Below are 20,494 nucleotides of genomic sequence, written 5' to 3'. Positions count from 1 at the left end.
TTTGTCCCCCTAGTAGTAAGCAGTGGTTGCAAAAGAATAAGAATTTGTATATATAAATTTTGTATTGCTTTTATTCAAATGTTATACATGGTTGTTAAATTAAAGTTTTTGCAATGTTCCAGAAAAATGTTCATGACTATTGTTGGAAAATAAAATTTTTATAGGATGTTGACTTGAAATGACTAACTTTGTTTGTAATTAATAAAGATGGGACAACAAGATAGTTAGTGTGCCATTTAAAACGGAAACTGTTAAACTGGTGGTACAGGTATGAACAAAATAACATCGCTATGCAAATAACTTTTTAGTAATATTTACTGTTCACATGACAGGTTGTGGAAGGTCCTGGCAACAAAGAGCTGCAGGAAAATACTTGCAGATCTACAGTAAGTAGTGTTGTGTTCATTGGAATTAGAGGGTAGAAGTTAATTGCTAAAAACCTATTAAATATTAGGGTATGGAAATTGAATGGGTATGGAAGTCTAGGCTTAGGCTAGTGGGTACCATATCTGCAAGTTTAGTCCTTTCAGGAATGTGTTGAATAGAATGGTATGTTGAAATTGAAGATTGTAATGTGGGGCATTAGATCTTAAACAGCATAGTTGAGGGTGTTTTATTAATAAAATTTTAATGAAATATAAATCTTGTTTAGTTAACATTAAATGTTTGTTAAATAAGCTTTAATCTATAAATGTATAACACTGTTAAGGGTAATCATGAGTCAAAGTTAATGGCAGGAAGTTTTGTTCAAAGTGATATTTTTCCCTTGAAAGTAAAAAAAAAATATTCAATGTTTACTTTAGCTTGGTTTTAAATTTATATAGTTTTCCAGAATGTGATTTGGAAAGTCCAGAAGTACCTCTGTCAGTTGTTTAAACAGAATCAGGTGAGTTGTAGTAAAGGTTAATCTGAATAGATTTGCATAAAAGTAAAAAAAATAGTAATAACTTAAACAATATAGCATTGGCTAAAGATAAATGTAAATTGCCATTGAAGTGCAGTTGTGGATAGTTTCTCAAATGACATTTACTGAAACTTGGCAAATTGATGCCATATATATTTATACTGTATTGCTAAATTAGATCTTTACTACTGCTACTAGAATATGTAGGAAAGGTAAATTCCTTAAAGAAATTTTTTCCATCTGAATTTGTAAAGTACTGAATGCTAATTTGAAAAGTAAAGCAAGATTGGCTTTAAATCTGAAATTAATTTGTTGAAATATTTTTCAGGTGAAAGTGATTATGATGCATGGACTGGCTTGGAGTGAGGCTCCTTTAATCTGCAAAAGTGGGCGAGTTTGAATTTGATGTTTTAGCTATATCAATGACCTAATCTTAATTCTCTTATCTAGTCCATTTATAGGTGTGTAACCATGTCCTACTGTTACAACCCACAGGGGATGATGCAGTTTGTACTGATCCTACCCCATTTCATAAAAGGGGACCAGGCAGTCCTGCAGATTTCCCTGGCTTGGCTTTTTCATAGCTTTGCTCTACTACCCATCTAATAGATGGACTAGATTTGCACAGGTTTAGGGACCCTTAACAATGGTTACATTGTTAATTCTCACAGGGCTTGTTTGCATCTAAAACTTTAGTGTCTGGCTTGCATTGTACAGTGCTTTCAGTAAAGCATAAGTACAATGTGTTTGGCACTAAAGTGTAATGCACCCATTCCGGGAACAAGCTCTGCACTAAAATCAGAGGAAGGGATAGGCCTTGTTGAGCCTGTTAAGATAGGCTGTTAGGATTTTTTGGCCTTATTATTAGGCATTGGTGATAATAAAATTAGTGTCCCTGTTTAATGTTTATTTTTCTTTTACAGGTGATTGTCTCTGGAGTTGTCTTGGCCTTTTGGATCTTCTGTTCATCTAGGAGCATCTGTCCCACAACCTGAAACAGTTCATATAAATGTTTGTAACAGAATTTCATAATTGAAAGTAAAAAAAGTTAAAACACAAATAACTGGTAACTGTACTTCATCTAATTGTAATATATAATTGAAGTTTAAATATGCTTTTTCTTTCAGACTATAGATTAGGAAGTCCAGAACAACATCCTAGAATTTGAAGGTGGTGTTTGCTCGACATTCAGAATCGGGTGAGTGTGGTAGTAATGATAAATTAAAGATTTGCATTATATATTAAATAGTAAAGTTAAACAATGTAGCATTATGTCTGAAGTATTTCTCCACTTAAATGTACTAAAGAAACTTAACTTGAATAGCCATATCTACCTTTTTAATTGCTTGATTAGCATTAATAAAATTTAAAATTTTAGCCAATTTTAAAGGAACACTACCATTGTGAATTTGCAAAGAAACTAGAGTAAAAAGCTGTATTTATAAGGTAATTTGGTTAAATGTTTCAGGTACTTTGCTAGATTACAATGGTATCAAAGCAGCGAGTGGCTGTTCTACTCTGCACATCTATGAAGCTGGTATGTTGAATGACATGTTTTAGCTATATAAATTGTATTACCAATATGGGGATGCAGGGGTGGGGGAATACCAACTTTAAATTATAATTGAAAATAAGATTTCAGTATGCTACTTTTTAAATTGTTACCAAATTGTTACTAAAAGGGCTTTTTTCTAGAATCAATAAATGAAAGATGGGGTGGGGGAAGTAGGTAAATAGTGTATTTTTCAAAAGGCAAATATTTAAGTTTAAACATTGCTGTGGGGAAAATTTTTATTAACCATATTAAATGTTTCATTGACAGGTTGTGGAGGGTGCTTCCAACATAACTTCAGGAACAGTGTACAGAACAATTGGTGGAACTTGTATGCTACAGAAAGTAGCACAGGGGCTGGCCAGCTGAGCAGACAGCACACTGGAGATGTGATCCTGTGGTCCCAGGTTGAATCCTGGCAAGAAATGGTGGGCTGAGTTTTTCACCCTATGCCCCTGTGAGTTAGTCAGCTGTAATGGGCTGCTTTGTGGGGGGACTAAAGGCCTGAAATTGCCAAGATACTTTTGCCCTCTATCATTCTGACAGTTAAGAGTACTGCTATAATTAGTTTAATAAGTAGTATTTAAATAGTGAAGGGGCCTGGAAATGGGGGATAAAAACTGTAGTTCTAGGCCTTGATAAGTGGGTACAATAAAAGTTTAGTCCTTGCAGGAATTGTTTTGAATAGCAAAGAAAATTTAAAATGGTAATGTTACACTTTATTCAATTTAAGAATTGAGGGTATTTAGAATGTTTATTTAAATGGTAATTGGTTTGCTTAACTTTGTTCAGTTACTTGGTTCTAAAATAATTGGCTAAAAGTTTTTCCATCTATAAATTGCACACAATAGTGTGATGCATCAAATGACCAAATCCACAAGGGCTGTGATGAGGGTTCAAATGTCCCATGACATTTAAAAAAAATTGCAACAGGGAGGTAAATTGACCTCATGGATTTGTTCATAATTAAATTAAAAAAAAATAATGGTAAAAGAGACAAATTAAATATTGACTAGTAACTGTACTTCATATTTTTTAATGTAACTAGTTTAAATAGGCTTTTTCTTTCAGAATAAGAATTGGGAAGTCCAGCTGTTCATCCTAGAGTTTGAAGGTGTTGATTGCTTGACATTCAGAATGGGGTTAGTGTTGGTGAATATTTTAAATAGAAAAATAAGTAAGGCATCAGTGGTTGCATGTAGATAATGTAAAGTAAAAATTCTTTCTGTACTTTAAAGTACTTGTTAAACTTAAATAGTTTGAGTAGCCATATCTAAGTCTTGTGCTTGATTAGCATTAGTGAGAATAAAATGTTAAGGCACATTAGCCATTTGAGTTTGCAAAGCAACTTTTAATACAAAATTTATAAGCTAATTTGGTTAAATGTTTCAGGTGGTAATGGAGATTATGATATCAAGGAATTGACTGGCTTAAGAAGTGTAGCTGTTCTACTCTGCACATCCAATAAACTGGTATGTTGAATTAAATGTTTTAGCTATATCAAATAATTAACTTTCTTTCTTTTTTTATCTAGTCCATTTATAGATGTGTACCAAAGTCCTACTGTTACCACCTGCAGGGATTGATGCAGTTTGTACTGATCCTACCCCATTTCATAGAAGGGGACCAGGCAGTCCTGCAGATTTCCCTGGCTTGGCTTTTTCAGAGCCCTGCTCTACTACCCATCCAATAGATGGACTAGAATTGCATAGGTGTAGGGACCCTTAACAATGTGCAAACATTGTTAATAACTACAGGGCTTGTTCACTGAAAGAGTGGATACATCCAGAGGTTTAGTGCCTGGAACATGATGTACATAGGCTTCTTGTAAAGCCTATGTACATCATGTTGAGGGCACTAAACCAAACGATGTGTTCCACTCTTTCAGCCAACAAGTCCTGCCTCAAAATGCAAATAAGGGGTAGGCCTTGCTGAGACAATCTTAAAAGATTGGGACTTAGGGGTTTTGGTAGTAATTTGTATGTGTTAGTGTTAATAAAATGAGTGTCCCTGTTTGATATACTTTATTTTTCTTTTACAGGTGATTGTTGTCCTTGGTACTCTGGATGTTTTCCTGGCCTTTGAAGTTGTTTGGAGTCTTCAGTTGAAACCTCAACCTGAAACAAAATTGTCAACATTAGTTATATTGTATACTATTTAATAAATCTTCTAATGAAAATACTTTATATACTTTATCCTGAAAGTAGCTATAATTTAATCATGCTGGAAATTAATATTACAATATCTAAACTTGCTATGAAAGTTTATATATTTTGTATTATACCTTTATTTGTTTATTAAAGCTAATATAAATGTATATTATAGCTTTATAATTAACAAACTTAAGTATATATTATAACTTAGTTATATATACTTAGCTTTATATAATTAAACTTAAGTTTAAGTTTTTATTAGCTTTATATATTTTACCTTTAACATAAGTTATATATAAAAAGGTAATATTATACCTTTTAAGCAACATTATTTTATAAGTGAAAACTAATTTTGACAACTTAAAAGCTTTGCATACCAAACTACTCATTTTTATAGTTATCAGGTTAAACTGCAAAGATAAATTTTAGCCATTATTTTAATAGTTAATTTAATCTAACAAATTTCACTTTTAAAACAAATGTATAAGCTATGGAACATATTGATTAGTGGAAATGATGTAAAAATTTACATCAATGATAAGATTAAACTAAATTAGCTAAAAATTTTTTCCCACAAGTGTCACAACTTGATAGGAAACATGAAAGTGTTTCCTAACAATATTGTCTAATGGTACCAAACCCTTCAATTTTCTACGAGTCTAAGAAGAAAAGAAACAAAACCATTAGACATGTCCAATCTGTTAATATAATGATGCACTGAAGTGTCCTACCAAATATTAGTAATGAACACTAAATTATTCACACCAGACATCCCATTACTATAAATGTTTCAAACTGCTGAAGATAACTATTTCAAGATAGTGTATATATAAACTATCTGCCTATAACAAGCACCATAAATGGGAAGAGCCTTACAAACTAACATTCAAAAAAACTTCAAATACCTGGAATTCAATCCAAGCTATTAAATGAATTGACAGCCAAACTTACTGCCACTTAAACTTGCTAGATAGATTTCAAATGTTACTCAAATTTTTGAAACTGCCAAGCAGAAAACTTTCAAATTACTTTGACCTCACATCTGCAAGGTCCTGAAGGGAAGAAACATTAATATTCTTGTAAAATCAACAAAACATTGGTTTGTTAAAAACAAACCTGTTCACAATTTTTTTCTGATAACCAGCTATTCAAACACACACACTGTGTTTGATAAAGCACCATATCAAAGGCTAGGAGTGAAATAAGAAGCACATGGAATAAAGGATAAAAAGATTGCTTAATTAAAACAAATAAATTAAAGCTTCCTCTGAAACAGATTTGACTGGAAAATACGGCATGAAGCGTACCAGAAGGGTCTAAACCTTATATACCTCAATGACAAATCAAATTATTACAAACCACATCAATTTTTGCAGATGACACCAAGATTTATGGTATAGGGAACATGAAAAAATGATATCGAGCCCTTACAAAGATCTACGGGAACTCTAAAAATGGTTACAAGACTGGCAAATTCTTATTATTATATACAGTATTTAACATTGCAAAACCTTACAGGTGAGCCAGAACAATACATATCACAACTACCACATTAAAATGAAGAAGAACAATGAAATAAAGGACCTTTGAGCTAGATTCCGTCATTAACCAAAAGTTGCTCCAGTAAAAAACAAAAAACCCAAGAATTAATCAAGCTACCTTTTGACTTTAACGAAAAGAAGGTAATTATTCTAATGTCCAAACATTTATACACAACATATCTATAATCACTTAGATAATTGAAGCCAAGCATGGAGACCCCCCACCTTCTTTACATCATTTTTGTAAAGTACACATCTACTTTCAAACAACTTCAACACTGGCCAACAAAAATATTTCTAAAACTAAGTCAACTAATAACAGGAACAACCGAGAGCCACGACAAACACTCCAACTCTCTCCTACACCAAACTCTTATGCTATTAATGATCCAAATTATTTTGATATACTTCCTACAGACGAGTCCAGAGATAGGACGATCTGGCGAGTAAACTGAAGCACGATACAGGTGTCAACGGACATCAGTCAGCCCACTTGTCACCACAGGGGATAAACTAATAACATTATAACCTGCAATTTTGTATGACTCCTTGTGGCCATTTAAATCAATAAAACCCAGGGTTGTGGCAATGTTTTAGCATAAGGTAAGGCATACAGGAATGCCTGGTAATGTCTAGTCCTTGTATGTGTTTTAGGCAACCAAACTGAATAACAACATTGCTCGTGTTGGACTATTTTATCCGAGTTTCTTATTCGGTACAACCTTTTAAACCCAAATAGGAATGCGCTTTAAAGATCCATTTATTTGGAGATTCTACTTACCACAATCTAAATTACCGGTCTCTGAAAGTACTATGAGATAAGTTTAACTAGATGAGTGTTTGCCTATCCACACCCACATGAGGAATGTGACAACACTGAATAAAGAAAGGGGCTTTGAGCATTCAGCATGCAACAATTTGACATGACATAACCAATATAGCCAGGTCATACCTACCCCTCCTACATACCCCCTAACTCCTTCCCCCAATCCCATCACTCCTGCCCTCCCTTCTACGCCCCTCACTCCTGCCCTCCCTTCTACGCCCCTCACTCCTACCCTCCCTCCTGCCCCCTCAATCCTCCCTCCTACCCCCTCAATATGCCCCTCCTACCCCCATCACTTTTGCCCTTTCTCCTACCCCCCTCACTCCTCCCCCCTACCCCCTACCTCTCTCCTACCACCTCCCTCCTCACTCCTCACCTCCTGCCCCCTCACTCTTACCCCATCAATCCAGCCCTCCCTTCTACCCCCTCACTCCAGCCCTCCCTCCAATCCCTTCACTCCTGCCCTTGCTCCTCCCCCTTCCTCCTACCCCCTCACTTCCTCCTGCCCCCTCCCTCCTACCCTCTCATTCCTCCCTCCTACCCCCTCCCTCCTTTCCCCTCCATCCTGCCCCTCCCTCCTACTCCCTCACTCTTCAATACCCCCTCATTCCTCCTCCCATTCACTCGTACCCCCCCCTCACTACTACCCCCTTACTATTCCTCCCCCCTAACTCCTCCTCCCCTTTCACTATTCCTCCCTACCCTCACTCCTCTTCACCCTCATTCCCCCTTCCCTCCTCACTCCTCTACCCTCCTCACTCCTCTACCCTCCTCACTCCTCTACCCTCCTCACTCCTCTACCCTCCCTCCTACCCCCTCACTTCTACCCTCCCTCCTACCCCTCACTCCTTCCCTCACTTCTACCCTCTCACTCCTACCCTCCCTCCTACCCCCTCACTCCTACCCTCCCTACTACCTCCTCACTCCTACCCTCTCTCCTACCCCCTCACTCCTTCCCTCCCTCCTCCCTCCTACCCCCTCACTGCTTCCCTCCCTCCTACCCCCTCACTCCTACCCCCCCTCCTACCCCCTCACTCCTACCCCCCCTACTACCCCCTCACTCCTTCCCTCACTTCTACACCCTCACTCCTGCCCTCCATCCTACCCCCTCACTCCTACGCTCCTTCCTACACCCTCACTCCTACCCCCTCACTGCTTCCCTCCCTCCTACCCCCTCACTTCTGCCCTCCCTCCTACCCCTCACTTCTACCCCCTCACTCCTACCCCTCCCTCCTACCCCCTCACTCCTACCCTCCCTCCTACCCTCTCCCTCCTACCCTCTCACTCCTACACTCCCTCCTACCCTCCCTCCTACCCCCTCACTGCTTCCCTCCCTCCTACCCCTCACTCCTACCCTCTCTCCTACCCCCTCACTCCTTCCCTCCCTCCTACCCCCTCACTGCTTGGCACTACGAGAATCAACTACAACCACAAAGGAGGAATGAGAATGAGAAAACAAGAGACAAAGAGCATAGAGAATAGCATAAAGTTCTGCCGTAAAGACGCTAGCCTCCGAAGGGAGGCGACACATGTAAGTACGGTCAGGAAAAACAACAGAGTAGCCCACACCATCCGCAGAATTAGACCCATCAGGGAAGATGGAAATAGAGTGGGAGTGCGAAGAAACGTGCTCAAGGAAGAGGCTTTTCAGAATTGTAGGAGGGGTAAAGGCTTTAGTAATACAAGTCAAGGACGTACAAAACTTGGGAAGGGGGACTCCACGGAGGTAATGAAGGAACAATACGAGGAGAAACATTAGAAATATGAACAGAAAGAGAATCCTGTAAGCGAGATAACTGGACAGAAAGTGGGAGACAATGAAGAGGAACAGGAACCACAGGAGGAGGAAAAGTCAATGCACGACAGAGGCAAGAGGAAGGATGTTGGAAGGACCGCGCAAGATAGTGAAGACAGCAGCGATCACGGCAGTCCTGAAGAGAGAGAAAGCCAGTGTCAACATACAAACTAAGGGCGGGAGTCGAACGAAAGCCACCAGAGCCGAGACGCAACCCAGTATGGTGCAAAGCATCGAGACGGCGAAGAGTAGAAGGAGAAGCAGAAGAGTATGCAGGGCAACCATAATCGAGTTTAGACAGGACGAGAGAGGAGTGCAAATAGAGGAGCGTGCGCCATCCGCTCCAGAAGAAGTATGGGACAAAACCTTAAGGAGGTTAAGGGCCTTAGAGCATTCAACTCGGAGGCAAGAGATATGGGCTGACCAAGACAAACGAGTGTCAAAGACTAACCCCAAAAGCTTCGCGGAATCCCTGTACACAATGAGATGACCATAAAGCAACAACAATGAAGTAAAGGTCCTTTCAGTAAGAATCTATCATTCACTGAAAGTTGCTGCAGTTAAAAATAAAAGAAAATACAAGTCCCTAGAAATAAACAAGCAACCTTTTTGACTAAGGAAAAGAAGGTAGTTATTCTACTGTATAAGTCTAAGTATTCACTTAGATAACTGTATCCAAGCATAGAGGTTCCCCCCCCCCCTTCCCTTTCAGAAAAACATCTACTTTCAAAAAAGTTTAACATTGGCCAACAAAAATGATTCCAGAACTAAATTGCCTAATACCAGGAACAACTGAGAGCCATGACAAACACTGCAACCCTCTCCTACCCCCAAGTCTTATGCTATTTATGATCCAAGGTAATTTGAGATACTATACTGTACTTCCTACAGACGAGTCTAGTGAGAGGGTGATCTCCTGGCGATTAAATTGAAGCACGATACAGGTGTCAACGAACATCAGTCAGCCCACTTGTCAGCACAGTGGATAACTAATGACATCATAATCTGCAGTGTTGTATGCCTCCCTGTGGCCATTTAAATCAATAAAACACAGGGTTGTGGCAATGTTTACAGCATAAGGCAAGGTATAGAGGAATCCTGGAATGCCATGTAATGTGTAGTCCTTGAATGTGCTTTAGGCAACCAAATTGAAAAATAACATTTCTGGTGTTCGGCTATATAATCCGAGTTTCTCATTTGGTATAATGTTTTAAACCTAAATAGGAATTCACTTTAAAGGTCAATTTATTTGGAAAGTGCTAACCAGATTCCAAATTACTGAGCTCTGAAAGTACTACAAGGCAAGTTTAACCGAATGAGTGTTTGCCTATCCATACCCCCATGAGGTATGTGACAACACTGAATAAAGAAAGGGTCTTTGAGCATTCACAGTGCAGGTATTTGACATGACCAATATAGCCAAGTGTTAAAGATCATTCTAAGCAGTTCTGCACAATCCATATACTATCAATTAATATAATTGTACAATGGTGCTTGGTGGATGATATTTCCTATTAAAACTCATTGGACAACTGTTTGTATTAGACATTTTAAACCTACAATTGGTAGCCCTAGATATCGCACTACAGTATTAATTACAAGATGAACAATGTAAAATCAATACCACAACAGCAAAGGATGACGGCTTTTCAACAACCTGACAAACACACAGGTCTAACACCAGCCATCCCGAGAGAGGACGTCCCAAGCATGTACACCCCACAACTTTACATCACCTTTGCTACCTCACGCGAGCACGCAACAGCATGAGGATGCCATACTCCCAAACCAACTCCATGCACTTTGAGGCTTTAACAACTCAACATTTAAAAAGTTGATTTAAAAAATCAAACACCTGAATTTTTCCCTAATTAAATTTACTAGGGAAATGCACACCAAGCCATGAAACTTACAATGAAGATGAACAAACTACACACAACTGTCACCAAACTTCCACATACCACCCCCTTCTCACTCCTGCCCTCCCTCCTTAGGTGCTCTGATTGGCTGAGCACCTGAGCCACCACCACTCACCTCTTGTTTTGAGAGCCTAAAGCATGTTTGGTTGCACTTTAAAAGTTCCCGAGTGTACTCGCCTAATTGTGAGTACCGCCTGCCCGGTTCACCATTTTGTTTTTCAATCTACCTCAATTTACCCCTTTATAGTCAAATATTATGCAAAATTCTGTTTAAGACTTGTCCCTTCTTAACTTAAATAACTGCTTTGGCCATCTGCAATCTTTCTAGGTGGGTAACAATGACTCTTGAGGCCAGAAAGGACTTATCAAACGGCGATCATAACAATACGGTACACACAAAATCACAACCTGATATACACCAAGCAGAAAATCCACTGGAGCTGTGAGGCGACGTAAACCCATGCCCAAGGCACTGGCAGCTGCATACTCTACCACAGTATATTACTGACTTTGTAAAAGTCTTACAACCGGATTTCCCCATAAATCACAGCAAGTTTTGAAGCCACTCCTTGAGTCAACGTCTTACGTAAGCCCTACAAGCACTCAGGTGAAGGCTGAAGCAGTTCAACATCATACGCCCCAACTTCAAATACACAGTTGAGAGGCGGGACCAAAACGTGATTTTCTGTGTGTGCCTGAAGTTGGGGCATACGGTCTTGCTTCACTCTTCACTTTACCCTTCACCGGCGTACTTCAGGGGTTTTATTTAATACTTGAACTGGCTTCAGTAGGGCCTCCAGACTTTCTGTGGCTTCACAAGTGTCACGTGAATCCCCTGCATAGCAGTGGAACTGCCTTTTCCCTTCACCTTCAATGCCTCTGCACTGGAAGTATACATCTACACCAGCCCAGAAGAGTCATCAGTCCTGCCACCTCTCCATACCCCCCAGGGCCTGGCACGGCCTGGTACGACTCAGAGGCAAGCCGGGCGCCACTGCTAACTGGCAGTTTGTCCCCACAAACAAGCAGTTAGCCGCTTTCAACTGACAGTGGTACAGCTCAACACAAAGGCACCGCCAGCCACAACAAGCAGTTTGCTAGTTGACCAGATGTCCACCTCGTGTTGACACTGGATGAGTCATCACCGCCGGACTATATAAAGAGCGCTGCCTCCCTGGAGAGGCAATCTCTCCCTTAGTGCTCTAGGATCACCTTCGTGTCTCTAACCCGTCGTCCGCTTCCAGCCAACGTCGTGTGACTGATGCCATGGTGGTATGGTAGCTGTCTTCAGAACACCAGTATATCTTCATACTTTTATTCATTGCTTATAGTTTATTTTTTGCATTTAAGGTCATACTAACTTGTTCACCTTTGCATTACATGATAGTCAAGTATTGTCATGTGTTATTTTTGTTCATTACTATTTCAGTAAATTGTTTAATTATTTATTTGATAATTTTCATTTGTTTCCACATGCAACTTATACACTGCAAGGCCAATAGCAGCATTTCTTTCATTTATGCGAGGGAGAGCCATACCATCTTGGTTCAGTATAGCTGTGATACCATAACCCGTCACACAAGATATCCAGTTGTAAGACTTTTACCATCAGTGGTGGTAGAGTATGCAACTGGCAATGCCTTTGTTACAGGTTCGCTTCATCTCACAGCCCCAGTGGATTTTCTCACACATTTGAATACATGAAACAACTTTATTTGATACATTCCAAACCAAAGTACTGTACAGTACAGTAATTATCAAACCATCAAATGTGTGGGATAATCATAGTGCGCTAAATATCACTAACGTCGCCAATACAAAAACAAAAACGCATACGGCGAACAATATCAAAGGTATTGAATTTACCAAGAATTTTATCGAGGGACAATTGACAGTGAGGGATGGTCGGGAAGCAAGACACGTAAGTCCTGGAAGTCAGGACATGTAGAGACAACGGTTTGGACAATAAGAAGCAGGGCAGCGCTCCATTAAGTGCCCGTGAGTTAAACGTGTATGACCAATATACAACTTCGCCAGAGCCGTTTCCCACCACCGGTTACGGTGGTAGGAGGAAGGCCACGGGAACACACTACTCTTAAGAGCACGCAATTTGTTACCAGTAACAGAAGACCAACAACCCTGACAACGGGCAAGAATGGGGAAATGAATAACTGGGTAAAAGTCATAATAAGGAATACCTTTACGGGAGATGGGACAGGTGCGGATAGCTTCCTTAGCGGCAGTGTCCGCACGCTCATTTAAGAACGCACCAATATGGGTGGGAATCCAGCGAAATTCCACTGTCTTAAATCTACTGGAGATAAGAAACAGCCAATGTTGAATTTCAACTACCAAAGGATGGACTGGATTAAAGGATTCTAGAGCCATGAGGGCACTGCAAGTGTCAACTACAAACACAGAGGAGGATTGACAGCGAGAAAAGAGTTGATGATAAGCATAGAGAATAGCATAAAGTTCTGCCATGAAGATGCTAGTCTCCGGAGGCAGGAGACACAAAGGTGCAGTCAGGAAAAACAACAGAGTAGCCTACACCGTCTGCAGACTTAAGACCCATTGGTGAAGACGGAAATAGAGTGGAAGTGTGAAGAAAAGTGTTCAAGGAAAAGGTGATTTAGAACTGTAGGAGGGGTAAAAGTTTTAGTCATGTGGGTCAAGGCTTACAGAATTTAGGAACAGGGACCCCTCCATAGGGGCAAAGACGGAATGACACGAGGGGAAATATTGGTAACACAAACTGAAAGAGCATTTTGTAAGAGAGACAACCGTACAGAAAGAGATAGGTGGTGAAGGGGAACAGGAACCACAGGATGGGTAAAGGTCAAGGCATGACATAAGCAAGAGTGAGGGTGCTGTAAGGACCGTACAAGGTGGAGAAGACAGTAGCGATCATGGCGATCCTGTAGAAACAGGACGCCAGTTTCAACATACAGGCTTAGGGTAGGTGTCGAAGGAAAGGTACCAGAGCTGAGCCGTAACCCAGTATGATGCAGTGTGTCCAGATGGTGAAGGGTAGAAGGAGAAGCAGACGAGTAAACAGGGCCATAATCGAGTTTAGACAGAACGAGAGAGGAATGTAAAGAGAGGAGCAGTGTCGATTAGCTCCCCAAGAAGTATGGGACATGACCTAAAGTTAGTTAAGGGCCTTAGAGCATTCAACTCGGACGTAAAAAATATGGGGCGACAAAGACAAACGAGTGTCAAAGATTAGCCCTAAAAGCTTTAGCAGATTCTTGGTACAAAAGGGGATGACCCCTGTTACCTAACAGTAAATAGGTATCTGGGAGTTAGCTGTTACAGGCTGCTTCCTAGGGGGGTGCGTGTGTGGGAGAAAAAAAAATTTAGTAGTTAACCACTGAACTGCTCTGTCTCCAAATAACACCCTGGTGCACAAGAAATAAATTCTTTCCAAAAATTTTTTTTCTCTTCTTATATTGTTAAAATGCAGAGTCTGATCACGGGGAAACTAAACAAAAAATATTGTATGTGACTTACTTTAGCTGCGATGGAGCTGGGAAGTTGAGCAAATTATGGGCGCTGAGCGTTGGAGCGATGGGGGTCTGTCGGCCCCGCCACCCCGTGCGACGGCAGTTGCTGCGAATAAAATGTTGCGCAATTATTTTGAAGTTTCTCATTCATTTCTTCTTTTTTTTGCTGTAATATTATTTAAAAGTGTGTAATTTGTGGAATTTATATAATTCAAAGTATAGAACATCGCTATGCTCAAAATTATGGGCCTCATATATGCGACTTATTCTACAAACAGTGTTTTTGCTGTTATTACACTATATACACACATTGTATATACCCATCTACGTATGTATTCACCATAACGATCCACTATGTTGGTATGGTGAGCCCCAAAAACATGAGTGAGCTGCCACACCCTGCCAGTCCTCCCTCCCTCCTCCAACACATTACTCGCCAACATTCCTCCTCCCAAAATACTGTTATTGTGTTTGTTACACTATTTACACACGTTATGTATAAGTATGTACATGTTTTATTCATGTACATACGTACATACTTGCCATCTCCTCACCTCTCTCTCTTGCCTACTTAATGCTCTTGCTTCCCTCATCTCATCACAATCGACTTTATAATGGTCCAGGACGGATCGAAATGTCGTCGTCTATTCAATTTCCAGTGTGTGGTTTGGTCAACAATGAAATCTTCATGCAAGATCTTATAAAGAAAACCGCTAGAACGAGTTTTACAGATACGAAAGAGTTTAAGGTGAGTAGGGGATGGTTTGAGAAATTTTGAAAAAAGACGTGGTATTCATAGTGTTGTGAGGCATGGTGAGGGTGCCAGCTCAAAGTAGGGGCTGAAAGATTTGTTCGTGATTTTAAAGATTTTGTAGATACTGTATTGATGGATATATTCCACAACAAGTGTTTAATTGTGAGGAGACATGGCTATTCTGGAAAAAATTGCCGAAGAGGACATACATTACCCAAGAGGAGACGTCACTGCCCGGACACAAGCTAACTTGGGCTAACTTGTGTCAGGATAGGCTAACTCTTGTGCTGTGTGGCGATTTGAAAATTAAACCCTTGCTCGTGTATCATTCCGAAAATCCAAGAGTTTTAAAAAATATATAATGTGCAGAAAAACTGTGCTGTAGAGTGGTTTGCCCTGCCATCAAAAAATATCTGCAAGAGAAAAGTTTGACACTAAAGGGCCTGCTTCTCGACAATGCTCCTGCTCATCCTCCAGACTTGGAGGATGCATTGTTGGGGCCACTTTTTTTTTTTAGGGATATTCCTGCATGGGCCCTAAGTTTCTGGCTAATGAACCAATGACATGAAGGAGGAGTTTCCAACCTACCTTGTGTTAGGTTGGTTATCACTTCTCCACGGGGCAACGGTGGTTATCGCCACGGGATTTTTTTTTTATTTTTTATTTGTATATACAAGTGTTCTTACATTCTTGTACAGACTCTTGAGACATCTCTTTGAAATCCCCAGTCAAACTAAATCTGTACAAACACTCCATGCAAATAAAACGACCCAGTCAATGGAACTCACTCCCTGATGAATTAAAATATTGTCCAACCTACGCCTTATTCAAGTCAAACCAAAGAGTAGCTAATTTCATCCTCATAAGTTCCTGCCTTGCGCTTCAAACTCACACTGTAACTTGTACTACCCACTTCCCCAATATTAGTACTTAAGACATATATCTTCACCAGTGTAATATCACCTCTCTCAATTTATATTATAGTTATATGTTGATATAAAATCTTGCTATAATGTACCTTTTCATCTTACCTGATATGTTAGATTAAGGACCTGCCCGAAACGCTATGCTGTGTTAGTGGCTTTGCAAGAATGTAAAAATACCAGTCTTATGTAATCATCATACTATCAAGGAAGAGGAGCCACACATCTATGGTTCATCCAATAAAATCAGCAGACTTCTAGATGTTACTACTGCTCGGCTTAGACTCGGTTACAAGTATGTCTGGGAATTCTCATTATCTGCCGATGTAGACCTGACCAAATGTAAACTGTGTCAATAAAATTATTCACACACCCTCCGTCACTTATGTGATGGAGTGCGAAAAGATACGTGAATTTAAAGACAATTCTATAACCAATGTTCCAGCGATGTGTAAATCTTTCATTCAAAATGATCTGCTACCAGATATTTTAGCCAAATATCCCCAGTTTGCTAACTGTAGGTAGTAACTAAGAGTGATTGTAACCAATCCACCGCTGCCCACTGGATGGGAGGCGGTGTGCAGGACAAACATATAAATTTTGACACTAGCTCTCCACATATGTCAGTTGCTTAATTTAGAACCTGTACTTGAGGTCGATCTCGAACCCGCTGTTGATGTGACGACTTATATTGAATTTTGTAACTAGCTCATCAAGATTGTAACTTGCTTAGCTAAATGAATTGTGGGGTTCAGTCCCTGAGCCCATTATGTGCCTCTGTAACCATTTCCACTACCGCCCATAGGATTGGTATGAGGTGCATAATAAATAAACTAAACTAAACCTCAGATTTACAAGGTTTTGTTGAAGTTCTTGGTGTATTATTGCTCTCAGACTGTTTACAGGCAATCTAAGATTATAATCAACTCTTCCTTTGAAGGCATATGGGTCAAGCTAGAATGCCCAACTTGTATGTATAATACAGTCAATTATTCCAGTGGCATTTTCTAAAGAAGCCAATCCTGTTATCTTACTCAGCTTATTGGGACACTGTACATCCTGGTATATGTTCACTCAAAACATGAATGACGCTGCTCAATAAACGAGCCCTATTGGGTAGTATTAATTAACCTTTTTCACTTCCACTCACAGTATGGGTATGGGGGGGGGGGCATAATAAGTGAAACTTAGAGGATGTTATGTACTAATCCCCATCGAGCCGCCACGCTCTCCTGCATAGAGCTCCGGGACTCCGGCCTCACTCAGCTCTCTGCTCTTCTCCGACTTAACGTCTACGACACTGCTGTATCCAAGACTACTAAATAAATACGAAAACCAACTAAACGCTGTGTATCTAATCTACCCAACAACGTAACATAATCGCACGTTACAAACCCTTTCCACTACCGCCCACAAGATGGGTATGGGGTGCATAATAAATGAACTAAACTAACTAATCTTTAATCAAAATCAATTCGAGTTTTGCTTTTAAAATTATATAACTATATCAAGGATTTAAACTAAGTTTGATAAACATTGTAAGGTACGTATATAGATTGTGTTTACTAAAGCTACCCATTAAAATAATTTTCTATTTACCGCATTAGGATGTAGTATTTAAGGGTAGGCTAAAGAAACATTCTCAAGACTCATTGTTCACTTTTCCTTTCAAAGTTCACTTTTCTTTTCCTTTTCCCACACCGTTGCTATGCGAGCCACATTAGGAATAATCAACGATTTATGTAGGCCAATAATTAAAAAGCTGTTCTTTCTACGGTTAAATTTAGCGTATGCGTCAGTTCCAGCACACTGCGACCCTTCAGACTTCAATTTACAAAAGTTCATTTATTTAGTTCATTTACTATGTACCTCATACCCATCTTGTGGGCGACAGTGGCACATAATGGGCTCAGAGATTGAACCCCACAATTATTTAGCTAAACAAATTAAATACATCCCAATCCATAAGAGTGGAGATCTCAAAGAAATCAACAATTTTAGACAATCCTGACATTTATCCTAAATCCGAAAATTTAGACAATTTTAGACAAAATCAATCCTGCTCACCTTTTCCAAAATGTTTGGGAAACTCTTGTACAAACAGCTCTATTCCTTTCTCGATAAACACAATATACTTAGTTCAAACCACTATGACTTCAGGGCCCCATAAAAGTACCAACGCTGCTCTAATAAATATGTTGTAGCGAGTAGATTATCCCAATAATATACTCGCTCCAAATGCATTGTTAATATTCCTGTCAACCTTTGGAGATGAATGAGGTGAGGCGTTGCCCGGGCAACACGGTGAGGTTGCCCGAGCATATAAGAAGCAGAATAGCAAACATTAACTAGTCTACTTTCAAGTGTGGTCTAGAGCAGACACTTGCGAAATACTGTACCGACGCTCAGTGCGCTGACGGGAGACATCTCCCGTCACGCTGGGTGCAGTCGCACCTCCACAGATCTCCAGTATCAGCTCTTGATACTGGTAATGGCTCAAAAGGGCCACCACTTACGAGCTATTCATGCCCGTGCCACCTTTTGGGTGGCTTCATCTTCATCTTAACACATTCACAAGGGAGACATCTCCCGTCATGCAGGGTGCATTCGCACCTCCACAGATCTCCAGTATCAGCTCTTGATACTGGTAATGGCTTAAAAGGGCCACCACTTACGGGCTATTCATGCTCGTGCCACCTTTTGGGTGGCTTAATCTTCATCAATCAATCAATCAGTGCGCTCAACTCACACCAAAGTATCACCTGTGTACTTCTGTATATTCGACCAAATATATATATATATAGTATCTTAGTGTCTGTGTTTATTGTCACCATACTTTACGTAACAATAGAACCGTTACAATGTTTAACCTAATATACATGCAGCTCTTTCTAAAAATGAGAGCCACATAGGTACTCCTGCTACCAATTAATACACCATTCCTGCAATCCACCTAACATTAACTATACACCAACTTCTTGTATATATATATTTTATTTATATAGGAGTTATATTCTGTTACTCTTTAATATATTCTGTATTCTAGACAGAACAGAACGCAGGACAGAAATGGTTGAGCACATTTCCTATCACCTAATGCGCCTATTCACCTAGCAGTGAGCATGTACTTAGTCAGCTTGTTGTGGGGTTGCATCCTGGGAGAGGTTAGTAATTCGGCCTTAGGGGGGGTAGAGGGGGACCTCGATAAAAGCCAAACGTGTATGAATACAGACTGGCTTCCTGTCCCCCGACACAATGAATTAATTGATTATTATTTAAATATAAAGCTTATTTATAAATCCCTTCGTTATACCCCTTTATCCTATTAACATCAATCATCGTCTCTCCTTATTCTTCACCGTTCTAGGGAATGGAAATTGAGCTTTTTATTAGACGGTTTCAGGGTTTGCGGTCCATTTTTCTGTCATAATCCCCGAAGGACGACCTACAGCTTCAGCATTCTAATGTTACAACGGCCAGTTATACAGTCTCCGTGGTGTAGTGGTAAGACACTCGCCTGGCGTTCCACGAGCGCTATGTCATGGGTTCGTATCCTGGCCGGGGAGGATTTACTGGGCGCAATTCCTTAACTGTAGCCTCTGTTTAACGCAACAGTAAAATGTGTACTTGGATGAAAAAACGATTCTTCGCGGCAGGGGATCGTATTCCAGGGACCTGCCCGAAACGCTAAAAGTACTAGTGGCTGTACAAGAATGTAACAACTCTTGTATATATCTCAAATGGCAACAATCTGTGGTAAAAGAGTGGAACAGACGACCTGTTGCTCCTCTGCCGCTCCCAATTTAAGTGACACAACAATGTGTTTACCACAACATTTTGTATACATTGTTGGGAAAGTTATCTAGTTAATTTATAATTTTGGACTAGCTTAGCTTGGGAAAGGGAATTATCAGGAGAAAGCGCCAAGCTATTATAACTACATAGCAAGCTATTATAACGTGGGAGGGATAAGGATTTGGGATGGGATGGGGAGGTGGGGGGGAGGATGGTGCACAACCACTTGGACGGTCGGGGATTGAACTCCAACCTGTAAGATGCGAGACCGCCACTCTACCACCCTGCCCAACTAACCCTTCCATCCTCCCATATGGAGGCCCATCACACTTCATAATAAATTAAAATAAACGCGACTGTTGGTCTGGTGTAAAAATGCCAGTAAGAACTCTTCTGGTTCTTTTACATTTACGTTATTAAATTGCGATCCACGTTTCTTGTTGACTCACAGTGAACGAGACAATTAACAATAATTATGCCCGAAACGCTTTGCGTAATAGAGGCTTTAGGCATTGTATGTACTAGCTCTATCTATAAGTCCACCAATCTTTGTAAAAATTTATTGTATGTATGTACCTTACCTAAATAAACATTTATTTATTATTTATAATTCAACAACGATAACTGGCTGTTTGGCCAGTATTATGCAAGGGCTTAAATCTTCTAGGAACCGCCCATAAAAATTGCATTATTACAAGTGACAACGATCATAAAAAAACTCCATAGTTTTGTCGCTGCTTTGATAATACACTAAGATCATTAGCACTGACATATTTTCTGTTAATCACCTGTAAGCCTAAGAGACTCCTTACAATGTCATCTAATA

The 20,494-nt window shown here is 39.9% G+C and overlaps 1 long non-coding RNA gene across 1 annotated transcript; it reads right to left on the bottom strand.

Moving 5' to 3' along the window:
- Positions 1-1,796: 1,796 nt before the first annotated feature.
- LOC123754947 (uncharacterized) lies at positions 1,797-14,437 on the bottom strand. The gene is made up of 3 exons (XR_006772429.2): positions 14,204-14,437; positions 4,480-4,573; positions 1,797-1,895 (listed from the first exon to the last, which is right to left on the bottom strand). It is a non-coding gene; the product is annotated as an uncharacterized lncRNA (long non-coding RNA).
- Between the last annotated feature and the right edge of the window lie 6,057 nt (positions 14,438-20,494).

Source organism: Procambarus clarkii, chromosome 28 (assembly GCF_040958095.1).
Source record: "Procambarus clarkii isolate CNS0578487 chromosome 28, FALCON_Pclarkii_2.0, whole genome shotgun sequence".
Taxonomy (NCBI): domain Eukaryota; kingdom Metazoa; phylum Arthropoda; class Malacostraca; order Decapoda; family Cambaridae; genus Procambarus; species Procambarus clarkii.
Note: the sequence above shows the minus strand (reverse complement) of the source record. Positions and strands in the feature narration are given on the sequence as shown.